This window comes from Anguilla rostrata, chromosome 16, assembly GCF_018555375.3.
Source record: "Anguilla rostrata isolate EN2019 chromosome 16, ASM1855537v3, whole genome shotgun sequence".
Classification (NCBI taxonomy): domain Eukaryota; kingdom Metazoa; phylum Chordata; class Actinopteri; order Anguilliformes; family Anguillidae; genus Anguilla; species Anguilla rostrata.
The window spans coordinates 28,430,094-28,446,433 of NC_057948.1; the positions used below are offsets into that span (position 1 = coordinate 28,430,094).

Sequence of the window (16,340 nt, forward strand, 5' to 3'; positions counted from 1 at the left end):
TTGCTTTCCTTCTTGGACTCACATGCTGCATAGACACACACACACGCACACACACAACAAACACACATGTACACACACATACATGTACACACACACACACACACAGAGGGGAGACTGTCTGAACTCTGCTGCACATTGTAGGATAGCTGAGATTGATCATCCATCTTTCTCCCTGACAGCCTGGAGTGGCCGGTTTTGCCCTTTTGATTCACAGATGGGGCGTCCGTGGCAGCAGTTTTAATTTTAAATTAAGTGCGCTATAAAGCTGCTTGGCGCTCAGGTGCTCAATCATGAACTGAGTGCCCATCAGCACCAATCAGAAAAGCACAAAGAGCAGAGAGTATCTTTAAAATGAATTAACACTTATTCAATAAAAGCTCAGAATTTCACCCAGATTGATTGCAAGAAATAAAAATGCTCTCTTCACCTTTGCCCCCTGAACATATTTCAGCAAGAAAGCGTAACATTTAAAGGCACAATAGTAGCCTTTAATATTCAGAATGCTACCATTAAAATAATGTATAATAATATAAGAGGCTGAACTGTCTCTTCTTATAGCCAGTTGTCAGTTTTTTATCCAAAGTTTTAATGGCGCATACGCGGAGAAAGATGCTTTAGTTAATCAAACTGCTAAAAAGGTGCATTGGATTTAGGTCACCAAGTATCCAAAGCTTTAGGTTGTATTTAGTCCTTTTACAAGTTAGTATGTATGATGTACTGTACAGAAAAGCAAGGTATTGATGTTTACATTGAATTGTATGGCACTGAAGAATTCTCATTGGAGAATGCAGAATGAATTTGTGCTGGCTGAGGTTTGAAATGACTTTAGTTAGAGCTGTGGATGTGATTGCTGAATTCCCTGTGCCTTACTGGTAAGGGTTTTGGTAAGTATATGTGTTACTCAATCATGACACCAGGAACAGTACTATACCTGGAGAATGCTGTGCATGTAGGCAGGGGTGTGCTGGTGTTCATACCTGAGCTTGCTGCGCTCTAGCTCCTGTGACCTCTCCTGCCCCTGACTGCAGCCTTATCACCATTTTGCCTCCCTGGGGAACAGTCATGCGTTTTATTTTGAGATGCGTTCAGACCATGTGCAGTATATAGTGCATTTTCACACGTGATGTGTTTGCTGTCCATGATGCCTGGCTGCAGTGTGCTAGGGTCCTATAATTTGTTTTCCTTGTGAGTTATGCCAGTTATTAAGTGGGTAGCCATTCATTAACATGTAATTTGATTTTTAGATGTAAATGCATTTTAAATGGATATTTATTGAAGTATCGTTTTTATTTAAAATGCGTGAATGATGACAAGTGTACTTATGTTTCTCTTGAGTGCAATGATATAAACTATGCTTTTATCAACATGTCTAATTTCAATTAAAAGGAGGCAAATATGGTTTTTTTTATTTGATTATAATAAAATATGTGATTTATTGAAGACTGAATTATAACCTGGTAATGTGTTTTTTATAACTATATTGTAATTATGACAGTCATTTACTATAGTGTGCTCCTGCAAATTAGTGTGCTATTATCATTAACATTATAATTACCAGGCTGTTAACATGATTTGACTAATTTTTTTAAAAAGACAATCAATTATAACTTCCCCTTGAGGCCGAGGCATCTATAATTATCAAAACGATTTAGTCACAATAGGTATCGCCCCCTAACCTCCGGCAAATGCACTGGTGAGTAACTAGCGTGCGGCGGCGCGTCACCCCAAGATGCTTTGGCCCCCTGGTTCCCAGGAAACTGATCCCACCGCCCACCTAATAAGGGCATCAACAAAACAAACACATTAATTCTGCTCTCCTAATTACAGACAGCGCTGCCATTTTCATGCCTCATGCCTTGGAGTTGAATTACAATTATTAGTATTATTGTTCTAATTATCATAATTTACAAAGGAGAGATTGATTCCCTCCCCAGCCTTTCACTAAATCAATATTTTGCTGCATGCGTAATGGATAATATGTTATGCCCTAACACTAATGCTGGACAGCTTGTTATGAAATGGCCAGAAGCCGCGGAGCCGTTGAAGATTTGAAATTACCGGAGGCTGCACGGGGATGAAAGGATGTTTAGGTGGCTCCTGCGGAATTTCCGTCTCTCACTAGCCCTTTGCAGTTGAGACATTAGCAGGGCCTTTGTTGAGAGCAGAAGTAAAAAAAAAACAAGGGCATTTGTAAATCACCGGTTCCTTCCCTGCTTCAGAGTCTGTGCTATGATTGACCAGTATAGGAGACTAATTTCCTCTCTACTGAGAAAGTGTCTGTCATGGCGATTTAAATCTTCCCGCCAACATGAGACGAGCATTGCAGAAGCTTCCTTAAAAATGTCTCCATGAGGATCACTAAAGTATTTTCATTATGTCACTGTATTCTCAGAATGAGAGACCATTTTTTGATCCCTGTGTTTATTTATTTATTTTGTTTGGGTCTATTTTTTTGCATTATTCATTATGTAATAGAGCATGTTGTCATAGTGTCCTGTTTTAGGATCCCACCATTCTGTCCCAGGCTTGCTCCTCATGGTTATGAATATGGACGGCACGCTGACATACTGTTGATGCTTTACAAGCGCAGAAGGAACAGCCAGTGCTCAGTCGGTGCTCTCATAAAGCACAGGGCGCCGGTAGGGCTCAGGTACTGTCACGCAGGCTTGCTCCAGAACGACAGGCCGGCCGGGGCCTTGCCTGTAACGTGGGAAGTGAGTTCTGGGTCACAGTCAGTTCACATTCCTGTGCTGAGGTTGACTCAGTCGCAGGGCAGGGCAGTATCATGCAGCGTGGGGCGGAGGGCGGTTGGGGGTTGGAGGGGGTGGAGGTGGAGGTGGGGGGAGCCGGGCGCAGTAGCTGTGGCGGAATCCGGCAGAACTGACAATATGAGTGTTGTCAGGCCCGATTGGCATTGACGCTCTCGCTCAGTGACACGGTCGGAGCTGTCTGTTAGCGGGGCCAGGTGCTTTGATCCGGCTGGGGGAGAGAGGGGACGTGTCAGGGATGGCAGGAGAGGCAGGCGGTGGCGGGACCTGTCAGCTGGGACGTGGACGCGGGCCAGACACCGCGCCGCTCAGTTTGTTTTGAGATGGGACATGCACACGCCTGTCCCCGCTGATGGCTGCCAGTCCACCTGCCCGTCTATCAAACGTATTGATCGTCGCGTCAAAACGCTATTTTTGTAAGCCTGACTGAAGCCTGCCATTGCTCCCCGATCCATTCTGGTGTCGTTTCAATGCTTTATCATAGCACGGTTTACAATAACGTCTAGAGCCTTACGCTATTGATCTGCGGCTTGTGGGGAAATCTTGGGCAACTTTGGTGCCCTTCAGAAAAAGTGCTGTCCCTCAATTTCTCCTTTCTCCACCAACATTAGCATGTGAAAACTACACAAAATCATGAGACACACATGATGCTCAGAAATGGCCACATGAAACTTCCCCACCCACACTCCTCTCTGCTCAGATATTTGAAGTGAATGAATCATGTTAGGATTTGAACGATTCAATTGGTAGACATATTTATTCATGCTCTTCTGAGCATGAAGATCATGCTCTTAAGTGAGGAACTTATTGCTAAGATGGGTTGAAAGCAAACCGGGAGAGCAGCAGTACAGCTGAAGCAAGTGCATTTCAAATGATGATAATCCTGGCCTTGTGTGATGTTCATGTCACAGTGTTAATATCCTATTTCCGTAGGCTTGGTGTGAAATAGTGTACAGCCCCATTATAGTATTTGAGCACTACAGCACAAATATTAAAAGTAAAATTGTCCAAGCACGTATGTACTTTCTGCTGCTCTGAATTAACACAAACATTTGATACTTATCCAGTAAAAATGTCTTTTCAAATTCCACGTTATTTCACTGGTAGTGACACCTACCAACACCAGCCTTGTGAATTAATCACATGGAAACTTCAGCGTAAGCATGCAAACAACCATGAAAATAAGCTCTCTATGTACAGTTCAAAAGACGGCATGCTCAACACGAGCCGTGGTACAAGTGTGCCATTTGAGCAGATTGTCTGCACTTAGAGTAAAACGTATCCATCTGTCAGAGAGGGAGCGGAGTGTGTGGATCCGGAGCAGGGCTGACTCCCGCGTGAGCGCGCGTGCGTGTCTGGCGGACGGTGGAGAGCTGAACGGTGTCTCTGGCCCTGCTTAAGGAGGCAGAGCCTGGCGCAGACTGTGACACAGCTGCCAATGACAGGGCCTGTCAGCTCAGATAGAGGGGCAAGCGGGCCGTGCCTCCGCGAGCAGGTCCGTGGTGCTCGGGGATTTAGATGAGCAAGAGAGCGTGTGCGCGTTCTCACACACGCGTGTGTGTGTGTGCATTTGTGCATCTCTTTCTGTGTGCCCCGGGAGGAAGAGACAGGCAGGCGCTCGGACCCCACAGATCTCATCCCCTCATTAGGCCAGAGAGAGAAAACAGACCTCTGAAAAAGTAGAAACAATGCCTATTATGTTTCATGTCAACATTTGCTGTCATTATGTAGTCGGAGAGATTTCAAACAGATAAACTCCCCCCCTTTCCTTTGAGATGCCAGAGCGCACTGGCAGCCAATTTTAGGCCTTGATTTGATTGATAAATCCTCAGTGACAAGTGAGAATAAAAGAAGAGCCATCGCTTTGGTACATATAAATAGGAAATTAGCTGGCAATGTTGTCAGAGATAATTAACTCTCTAAGTCAGTGTTGTCTATTCAGGCTGACACATTGAAATTAGTTAAAATGCATGTGTCAACTCTCTGACAGAGCATGCCCCTGATCAGATAAACAGTTTTTGAGATGTTTGATTACAAAATGATTACCCGGTTAGTTGTCTCTTCCTTACCCTTCACCCTCTTCTGTTTGAATGACAGCCAGGATAAACTTTTTGTGGTAGTTACAGGCTCACCATTTAAACACACTGTTCATTCTGGTTAATGTATCGTAAGAATACAAAATCTTATTTGAATAAAGTTCTAATTTTACATATGAAACGGTGTTCATGTATATTGCAAACCTACTTTATTTATTGGTAAATTTCTAAATTTAAAAAAAAAATGTTTTTGAAGAATCAACATATATTGTTGTAATTGTTGTTGAATATATTTTTAAGCAAATACCTTATTGGGGTTTGTTGGGGTCAAATATTCTGCTGTAGCCACCATATAAGGCTGCTAGTGTATCCCCAAATCATCTGAATGAGTTAACGTGTCACCAGACAAGCAAATATTACAACTAGGCTGATAAAGAACCGGAGAATGCAATATACATTGCATATTGAACTTCAGAACATTGTGATGGCATTATACTAACCTTAATATGGTTTCATAAACAAATTATAGTAATTATCGTCTGTGATTTCCTGATAGGGGGAGGAAATGAAGATTATTTTTAAAAACAAAGTGAGAAATAGTGTGTGATTTATGAGTGGTGGCGATAAGCTTATCTAAAACAGGTACTTTACTCTACATGGCTATTGTGATTATTTGATAATTATTATGGAATCTAACATTTTTATTTGGAATTTTTAACAGTTAAGGTCGTCTCATCTGAATAACGTCCCAAAACATTTAATGTCCCAGAGCTATCACCAAAGTGTCATGTCAACAAGAAAATGCAGAACAGAAATATCAGTAAAAAATGCTGTGATGTCATCTTAATTTATTGTGTCAACCTCAGCTGTATCATATAATAACTGATTAAATACCCTAACTATTCATATATGATTCCATAGGTAGTTGAATCCTCTTTGTGTAGAAGACTCAAAATTTGGAAGACTGTACCCCATGTTTTAGTTATTCACTGTTGTCCTGAAGAGACTCCACCCAGTGCTTTCCCAGTGGTAACTTGGTGCAGTGAAGTGTCATTCACCACCCATAATGGACTCTGTTATTTTGATAAGAGCCTGGATCATAAATCTCCCTTTTTTTACTGATTTATGTCTGTTGTGCTTTTCCCTCTTGAGATATGAATGCATACTGTAAAAACAAATTATGTAATGTAGTTCTCTCAGATAGGTCTTAAAAGAATACAGGTAAAACTAAAGTGAAATGACAATTCCTATCTCTTCTAATGTCCTTGATTTATGTAACATTGTACCCATCACTTGATGTAATTGAGCCCAGTAGTAAGTTGCATCTTGGGGACACAAAGCCTCCAAATCTACCAGAATTAGACACCACTTCCATGCCAAATGGCTTATTGGAAGGTTTACCTGGAAAAAAAAAAGACATTCAATAATAAGCATCTAGAGCTAGTTATTATGGTCAGATAGTAATGTTGGATATCTAGTTTTTATATTATCATCTTTTAGAGAGAGACCATATAATTTAATATGGCAACTATAGGAATGTTGTCTCTTCTCTCTATCTATCTTCACTCCTAAGGCATGGGAAGGAACATCCTTGGGGCACTTGAAAGTCACGCTGCAGGGTTTATCTCTATACAGTCCTGGAGTGTTCAGGAGTTTTCTCTCCTTTTGAAAGTTTTATTACTTTATTACCTTCTGGAGGAAACACAGACCACCTGAACTACTGGAGGCCAGAGGCCAATCGTGGCCACAGAATGCCTCAAGGATCATGGTCCTTTTGAATTAGAGTTTGAGTGCAATCTGTGACATTTAATTAAAATCATTAATTGAAAATCTTAATGTCTATATAGATAATGGTTGTTGAGGCCTGCCAGTTGAAGCTTGAAGAATTTTAGATGCTGTTCAAGTTTCAAGCGGAAACCAACACAGTGCGATACGGTTTTGTTCCGTGGAAAATGTTATGCCTGAATTTGGTGATTACAACCCTCATCTTTAGATCTTGAATACTTATTGTAACTTAATTTTTTATCTGGTTGTAAGTTGTACATTTTGATAAAGCTTGATCCCATAGGTTGCTCTGCCTATAGGTTGCAGGGGTAATATGAAATGCCTCCATTTTGACCAGATTCAGCTGTGAGTTGGTCTGCCATCCAGCACAAGACGTCCTTCAGGCAAATACATGCCCAGGGACACCTGTGTGAGATAAAGTTACCAGTAAAACTAGGATTGAAAACCATGGACAGGACAGACTCAAGCATGGTGGCCAACAATTATTCTCAACCCACAGGGAGCAATCCACAATTAGCCACACATAATCTAGAAAATCTCCAGCCCCAGCCAGTGTTACAATACAATTTTGAAAACACAAAGTCACTCTTCAGACAATCTACTGAGTAAATAAATGGAGAAAAAAAGAAACTGGCAAGTCAACATAAGCAAGTTGTGTGGTTTCTGTATAGACCCACTGTTGCAGGCTCTTCTCAGGGTGATGGGACCCCATGAGGACCACTATTGGAAATACACTCTGCAAGCAAGAGGAACAAGCCTGCCAAGGTGTTGGTCACAAGCTCTCTTGGTGACTTCCATAGGTCCACCTTTGACAAGTAAAACTGCAGGAAGAGGGAACAGTGGGTAAAGCAACACCATCCCCTAAGGAAGGAACCTTAAGTGTCCACTTATGCTTCTTTACAGGGCCATTCCAGGAATGAAAAGTCATACTGGAGACACTGGGATCATCAAACCTGAGAGGATGTCTTCAAGAAGAGTAAAAAAACAAACTCACCAACTAGGCAAAACTAGAGTGAGTGGTAGTCAAGAAAGTAAAGGAAAGTGCTTGTCTATTTCACTGTCAGAAGCACAAGATTAATTATTTGACTTCCCTGGTAACAAATTAACAACAAATTAACAAATTAACCACCATGTAATTTTCCTTGGCCACTTGGTCCTCAGTCCACAAGGTCCAATTTGTTTTGCCCAATCAGGCTAGGGCAACAGTTAGGGCAACACATTCCTCATGTGATCTGAACCCAAAAAAAGGTTACAAAAGAAATGGGTTACACCTTGACTATAAGAGGGAGACAAATGCACCACAAACAAGGGGAAACTGCACTCATCTGATAAATAGACAAATCAGAAGCACCTCAAACCAAGAAAAACATGTCAAAAACTCCACAACTCTGACAGAAGTCAAGATGCATAATAAACGATACAAACACAAAACATTGAACTTCAGCCAATCCATCTCATTTATTGTGGCAAAAAAAATGATCTATGATCTAGATAGCTAATGAACTGTTTGACAGTTAATTTATTTATTTATTGAATTGTTTTGTTTTTGTTAGTACAAAATATTAGCATTGGTATATTTTATTATTACTTTTCCTTAGCATTAATGAATTAATGCATTTCTTGACTTCCACCATTGTGAAAATACACTGAACACTGCTTCTCCCCCTTTTAGCTGATTTAGGCTTGAAAATGCACTGGGCTAAGGGCAGGTGGAGGGGACCAGAGATCACCCACTCTCAACACCACAGAAAAGCGATCATCCTCCAAATATTGTAAGTAACACCAACTTTTCCATCTCCATTAGTAGAATAAGACCCTGACCGAACACTTCCTGATTTCCTAAGCTAATGACTGAATTAGCTTGAATGACTAAAAATACCACAATCTTTATGTAAGCGATAGTAATATCTGAATCTGTACTGGGTTGGGTATATGACCATAAATGGTAACAAACTGTTGGAGAGGGAATTCCTCTTCACCTCAGTTATATATGAACAAGATAACCTAATATCTTAGCCAAATAATGGTCTGGAAGTTGTAAATGATATCTGGGCTAAGGGAGTTTCCATTTTGGTTCCTTTCTAAATCCTGATTATCCACATGATAGAGGGAAATTATGGATGAGCACTGGCTCAAGGACTTGGACCAAACAGTTTGCTGTACGCCACTGGTTCACATGTACTGGACCACAGTTTTGCAGAATAGGATTTAGTACAAATATTTTATTTTATTTTATTTTAGCTGATAGTAATTTTTAAAACTGTATTTAAAAGTATTGCAAACTAAACCAAATTGGAAAAATTTGAAACCTGGGGTTATGAGTTATGGCCAGTTACTGTCACTGGGCAGGCCAAAGGATGATAACTCCCCTAACTAACTCATACCCCTATGCAGTTAGAACCACTAACCCTAACTAAAACTCTGTATTTCTCTGTTTTCATCTATGTAATGCTGTATGTGTGGTATTTTGAGTACTGAGGTATCCTCTGTCCGGGTTGGGTTGAGGAGCAATTATTATTGGTCAAATTACAATTAATACAATTGCATCTATCAATCAGCACCGGTATCTGCAAAAGGAGCCTCTGAGAAGCTGTATCATATCATGGGGGCTGGGGGGGGGGGGTCTCAGAAAGCAGGATTACTGAGTTAGCTTGACGACTGCGCTGAATAAAATCCGCAGAACCCTCCCAAACCGGAACATGGACTGAAGTGAAAAGCAGTGTTTCAGGTTTTACTCAGTGTAATTATCCAGCTAACTCCGTAATCCTACTTTGTGAAACGGATCACTTGGATTTGTTCAAATTAAGCAAATTGTGTTCTGTTGTAGCATCCACACTGTGTGAACAATAAATAAACAACTCAATTCAGGGCAAAACCAGGTAAAATATACCCTCTTAAAAACACTTAAAGCACTTTGTGCAAATGGCAATTATTGGTGAAAATAAATGTATCCAATTTGGGCAGATGTCATCTGGGGTTTGTGCTATGGGGGAAATAGAAAAACAAGACCAGGTTAAAGCCTAGTATACGGCTGGACCTAACACACGTGATCCGGCCGACCAATGGTGTAACTTCATCACTCACTCACCCAGTCACTCAGTCAGTCACAGACATTTGCTTTTGTAGGGCTGGCACCGCTGGTGCGGTCCAGCCAAAAATGTAACAAATAGATATGGTACTTTAACAGGACTACCCTTACCCTATAGTACGGAGTGTGTGAATAATTGAACATACTATCCATCGGGGATGTTCAACATGCATGAACACTTGTACTTCGTTTCACAAGCATCACATGTCAGTTACAAGTTTAAGCGCTATATGAGTTTATTCACCAGTACTCATTAAATAAAAGTTATTCAGTAAACACAGGGACAGGGAGGTCCTTATTACTCACTAATGGCCTGCAATGTCCTTAGTTAAAAATTGCTAAATGTTCCATGCTTTTATTTCTCCAATCATTTATAGCTGCCCAGATAGCTGTATGTCAATGAAGAAAAACAAGCTGTTAAGTCATAAAACAGGGAGCAACTCCTGCCGTAGCTTCAAATGCAAGCGTATCTTCATTCTTTTCCTATTGCTGTAATAAACAACGTCATTTCAACTTTGGACTTGATTCATGGAAGGCTTATATTGGCAGTGCTCCATAGTTTTACTGGACCTAACCTGTGCCAAAACATGATTATCTTTGATATGAAGTAATTACTGGTTGAAATACTGGGGTGGAATTCCAGTGAAATTACTGGCATAGTGCAGTAGCACTATAATATTGTTCTTGGTTATCTGTATTTCAGGTACAGCAATATATTGGGAATATATTATCTCAATTGCTTAGGACAAAAACACATTGCGGGCCATGGTAGAAACTCTAGTAACTGGAGTAACGGTTGTAAATATTTCCTTGTTCTAAGATGCATTTCAACAAAGAGATGTACTTGAAGACCATACACTTGAAGCACTTTCCATAATTTTCATGGCTGAAAGGGATTCATGTTAGGCCCACCTTAAAATTAAATTCACTAGACAAGCTTATTTGTGATGCACTTTCAAGATATTTGTGGAAAATGAATGCATTTTAGTAGGCTATGGGGACGTTGCATTGCTGTAGAATACACCAACCTGTGAAATTCTAAATTTCCAAGGAAGGAAATGCTCCCTTTGAGTATTCAACTGTTCACACAGTAGTACAACTTCTTGCCACTTCTTGCCCATGTCAAAAAAAGTGTCAAAGTGTTGCAGGAAAAACCCATTTTAGTAATGGAACAAGGCCTTTTTTTTTGCATTTCGTGCTCCACATTTCAAATGGCATAAGCAATTTTATTATTCTGTTTTTAATTTATTTCTGATGCATCTTTCTTATTTTAGGTATCTCCTAGACTTAATCTTAATCACCTTTGATTTCTGTTCTTAATCAATGCGGATCGTGATTTCGTCGCTGTGTGTCGTCCCGCTCATCGGTTGTCATTGCGTGTCTGGAGTGTCACTCAGAATGGCCTGTGAAGTCCCTTGGTGTGGTGATGAGGTCCCGGTCCTCCCTTGACTGAAAGGCCTTATTAAGGTCACGTCGCACGGCTTGCACGTATTTGACACCGGAGCCAGTGCATTTCGCCATTGTGAATTATTGATTTTTTTATGGTTCAGGTTCTGAAGATGTTCTCATTGCCTCAATGTGCTGTGGGATTGGGGGGGCCAGAGCAATGAAGTTGTTCCTTGAACTTTGTCTCCAGATTACTTTATTAGCTCACTAACCACAGTCACATTTTTAAAACATGGATTCGGGAGATGCCTCTACCAATAATTAACTCCGCAAACCAAATAAAATGTACATCCATAACTAAATAATGATTGACTTGATGCGGATGTTGGCGATATTGTTGGATTTCATGAAAGATGTGATCTTAATGAAGCTTATGAGATATCGTTAGGCTGTTAACGTGTCAGTTATTTGTCCCCGGAGGTCATAAAAATACATGTCTTTTAGAATTGCCAGAGTTGTGGAGTTGTTTTCCTGCTCAGCAGTTGTTTTTTGTCATTATCCTTCATTCATCGACGTTGAAAACTGAACTGCAACTTTAAAAGCAAAGTGTAATGTTTCATTGGCAGTAGCATGCTTACTACAACTGGATGTAAAGCATGGCAGACTGCCGTGGTATCTTACCGTATTGCAGTGTGATTTAAGGTAATTACACCTATCAGCCCAATCTTGTAGCTTACAAGATGCACATACAAATTATCAGCCACCTTATGTAATGCTTCATCATTTGTGATCAGTTTTATTGTAATTTACTTTTAAAACAAACCTGTTGAAATTCCTATTATATCACACTATATGGTACTTTAAGCTTTACACATGCTTCAGAATTTTTAAAATATGTGCCATGTAACCAAATAATAGACAAGGGTTGTGTACTATTGAATATTTTGAAATGGTTCTCAGTCAGCCTTAAATATAATCATGATTCCATGACCTGCTGACATTCATGAGTAACAAGTCTCGCAGGAGCTGTTTTTATTAATGATTTAATGTTGACAAGTTCACAATAAATAAATTTAAAAAAAAATATTGGTCTGCATGTTTAAAAGTATTTTAATTTCATACTCCATTTGTATTACCTACTGTTGCAGCTTAAAACAATGAGAAATTAAAAATAATATTTAAGCTGCATTTTCATTTTCGGTGTTGTGTCAAAGACTAAACAGTCCATTTTTAATGTGTGCAAACATGGAGGCTTTGTGATATTTTACATTTCATTATAAAACATCTTTAAGCTCTTGGCCAGTCTAGCTTATACTTGATGTAAAAGATAAAGTATCTCCACTGTTGTTATCGTAATATCATTGATGTTTAACCCTTTATATGTGAAAGTCATGGTCATGTTGATTTTTTAACTATGCAAGTATGAGGCTGTATAATTAGTGTAGGTCCCACAATTGTGTGAACACAGAAGCTGTGAAAGGATTGTATTTGGTATCTCCCAAAAGCTGTGAAGGTATTTATGCTTCTCTCTGTTATAGTTAATGTGCCACTGACCTCACTCGTGAACATGAATATGTCATCTATGCCTGACTAATACAAAATAAAACATTTTTAGAGGGTGGGACAGAAAGGAAACTAACATCCACTTTACAGAGAGCATCATTCTTGAGAATACCCAAATGTTTTCTGTTTCCCTTTTCAATGGATCTGCGCTGTTGAAATCTGCTAGCTGGGCATTTATGCTAAGCTACAGACTCACTTTACTGTCAGGCTTGATAAAAAAAGGCTTTGACAGTTGAAAGGGCTGTGTAGCTTAGAAACATGCACTGAGCGTGTACTCTGATACCAAACATCAAACACTATTCCTCACAGATTTTTTTTTTAAACACAGCAGTTTGCCACGAAGAAGTTTGTGGTTAGAATCTTTTATAGATGTTTTTGCTTACTGATTTATTATGAAGAACAGCAACACTTTAGGGAGTGATATAATCACTGTGAAATGTGCAGCATTGTTTGAGTCCATTGTGTAATAATTATTGGATTATTCTTCACAAACTCCAAGGAGATGTATATCCTCTTGCATAATTGTAAATATGTGCCATTTATTTCTTTTTAAATCTAAGACTGTGTAATTGAAATGCTCATCCAGGTAGACTGGCATAGCTTATGGTGTAAATACATGCAGTGTTACACACTTATTTATCTGGGTTTTTCTGAAGTGATGCGGGCTGTGCCCCTTGCCCCTGGGTATACCAAAAGCCATGCTCAGCACCACTCAGAAGCTTTTCAGTGGTGAGCCCAATTCCCTAATCATTGTGTTGCACTTCTGCATTTTATGAATGCATATAAACCTGAGGTCAAATGAAAAACATCACTTGGCAGTTACGCCAAAACTGGTAAATGTAAAAGGAACGAATATGGCAAGTGCTATATTCAGGCAGTCTTTAAAAGAAATATGAATATTTTGTTTATTTCAACTTCAGGCAACTTGCTAAAATCCATGCATTTATTTTAGCCAGGACAGCATTTGCAAATGAACGTTGTCTGAAATAGCGATTCTACTTGACGGCTTCACTAAAATGACACTTTTCTCACATGCATGTTTGCTTGAGATCAAACGTTTGTAGCTCTGCAGAATTGAATATAAGGATGCTGTGCATCTAATGTAGTGTAATACCACGGGAGCAGAGGGGGACATTCTGGTTTGTCTATTAGATTACCCATCATGGCCACTGTCATGTATGGGCTCCTCAATGTGTTTTTTTTGTTGTTTTTTTTTGACTTGAGCAGAATACATATTGGAAAAAAAGTATTTGAAGTTATGTGTTACTGCTGTGCCATTCTTTCCCTACCCAACAAAAATCTATTGCACCTGATAACCACTGCAGTTATGGGACTGGATTGCATGTCACTGAGAAGAACTTGTTGAAAACAGTGGTGGTAGCGATGATTTATATAAAAAGTATTGGGGATTTTAGCAAAGCCTTCTTCCCAATAACCTGACTTGATTGTTTATTTGGCACAAGTATCAAACTGACAAAATGGCTTTGATGTGTAGTCTGAAATTATACATTTTTAAGGTTATGTCACCTTATATATTTTGTTGTTGGACAAACTATGGGGAAGCACTCGTGAGCATGTAGTAAATGTGTCTTTACAAGAAGGAAATGACACACACACAAGCACAAACACACTCACACATGCATGCACATACACATACACATGCACATGCACATACAGACAGACAGACACGCACACACATATGTGCGAATGGGGGATACAAAGTATATTCAATGCAGATATTTCCACAGAGGTGTGGTTCCTCCTGAGTTAGTTAAGCAATTATCATCCCAACATACTCACAGTTCTGTATAAACATGCTGGGCAAGCCCGGGTTCCCATTATTATTACTATCATGGCTAGAGGAAGAGATCTCAGTGACTTTGAAGAAGGGTGGTTCTTGGGGTACATTTAGCAGGAGCTTGAATGACTAAGACTGCTTAACTTGCTGTTTCACGATGAACGGTGGCTAAAGAGATGTCGACATGGAAGTCTGAGGGAAAGGCATCATCAGCGAAGGGCAGCTGCGGTCAAAAGTGCATGCTCCCCGACCGTGACATCCGTGCATCGGTTAGAGATGCAAGGCCAAAGCAGAGGAGCTGCGATTCAGCTGACTCGAAATATCAACCTATAGGGCGTGAGCGGGGCCCTTAATGAAGAGCAATCTGTTGAGAACATTACAGAAAGTGATACTATGGTTGGCGTTTCCTTCATTTTGGCACTTAACTGTGTCTGTGCAATATATACACACATACGTACACACATATTCAAACAATTAATGTCATAAAAAATTCATATTTGCTATTTTGTCTTACATGCCTATTTCTATATTGTCTTACATGGTTATTACTATGCAGTTGATACAGTTATCACTAAAATAAATTCATTTTGTATACATAGAATCCAAATAAATTTTTGGTTTTCGATCTGTGGGTCCATTCAAATGAGCTCTTTAAATAAATAAAAACATTTGGTGACAGTAATACAGAGGGATCAGCAAAGTAACCAGAACAGTCATGGGGTAAGTGAAGGGAATGAATGGGACCATGCCATTGGTGTAACATCATCACGATGATGCAATGTCTTCAACAATGGGAACCGGGTGGATGAAGTAGGGTTTAACGCATCAAGTTCTAGAAACATCCATGGGACTGAAAGGAACAATCCAGGCCTTTTGTCAACTACATTTTCCGGTCTGTTGCCTTTCTCTCATTGATCCCAGTTGCGCACGTTCTGTCAAAGAGGGCTTCAATTTAGTGTGACCTTGATAGCTGTTTTCCCACTTATACAATATGAATGTGTTTTGGTCTCTTGTAGTTCCTGATTGTGTTGATTAATCTTTTTATTTTATTTTATTTTGTTAATGCCAGTTAGTGTTTTCCAAGAAAAGTGGAATGGTCCCATATAATATGCATTCATAATGAAGGAAAGCATTGAATTATCCAGGCTTCAGGTGGTTTGAGCCATTCTGACATCCAAATAGCAGCATTCCTGGATAGTGCAAGAGATTCAGCCTGGCAAAAGGTAGCAGCTGTACAGAGCCTTGTGCTTTCTTGAATGCTTGAGCCAGTATGGTGGCACATTCATAGGAAAATGTTCCAGAAGCATCCGTGGCAAATTCCTTGCTGGTCACTTTGCCTCAGTTTAGCCAGTCCCAGCAAATTGGAATGGCAGTTACTTGAAACAATGCAGGACATTGGGTAGCATTGCTTTGGAATACAGCGTGTTTAATTTGTGTGAGCTAAGATTGCCAATATTGTTTCTTGTAACTTGGCACAATTTTGATATCAATACTTTTAATGGTGGGCCTAGATTTGAATGAATGACTTATACACAGTGCTTTGTACTGTATGTGTGAGTAACTTGGCATTTTTGTATGTTGAAAATGTGTTTTTAATCTGATTGCGTATACCTGAACTATAGAGAGATTCAGATGTCTGGTTTATTTTTAAATCATATCTGTCCAAAACATTTGTGAATATCTCTGCAAACAGTCAAACCAAGTAAAATGGCACTAATGCATTATTTTCCTATGATGATGATGAAAATTATACTATTCGTCTACTACACAGTGTGTCTGTGCTACAGTATATACATGCACACACACACACACACACGCACGATTGCCTTTTTGTAAGGTCTTGGTTTTTATTGTGGAGAAATACTGGCAGAAGCGCAAATTCAAATATATTCAGCATGATAATTACAACTTTTATG

General features: G+C 39.7%; 1 protein-coding gene across 1 annotated transcript in view; it reads left to right on the forward strand.

The window, feature by feature from the left end:
- LOC135242659 (transcription factor Maf-like) overlaps positions 1 to 16,340 on the forward strand; it is a 279,764-nt gene that overhangs the window by 41,887 nt on the left and 221,537 nt on the right. Inside the window, exons 3-4 of the transcript XR_010326410.1 lie at positions 7,493 to 7,601; positions 8,262 to 8,361. The gene's annotated coding sequence lies outside the window, so the exon portion shown is untranslated. The remainder of the gene's footprint in view (positions 1 to 7,492; positions 7,602 to 8,261; positions 8,362 to 16,340) is intronic.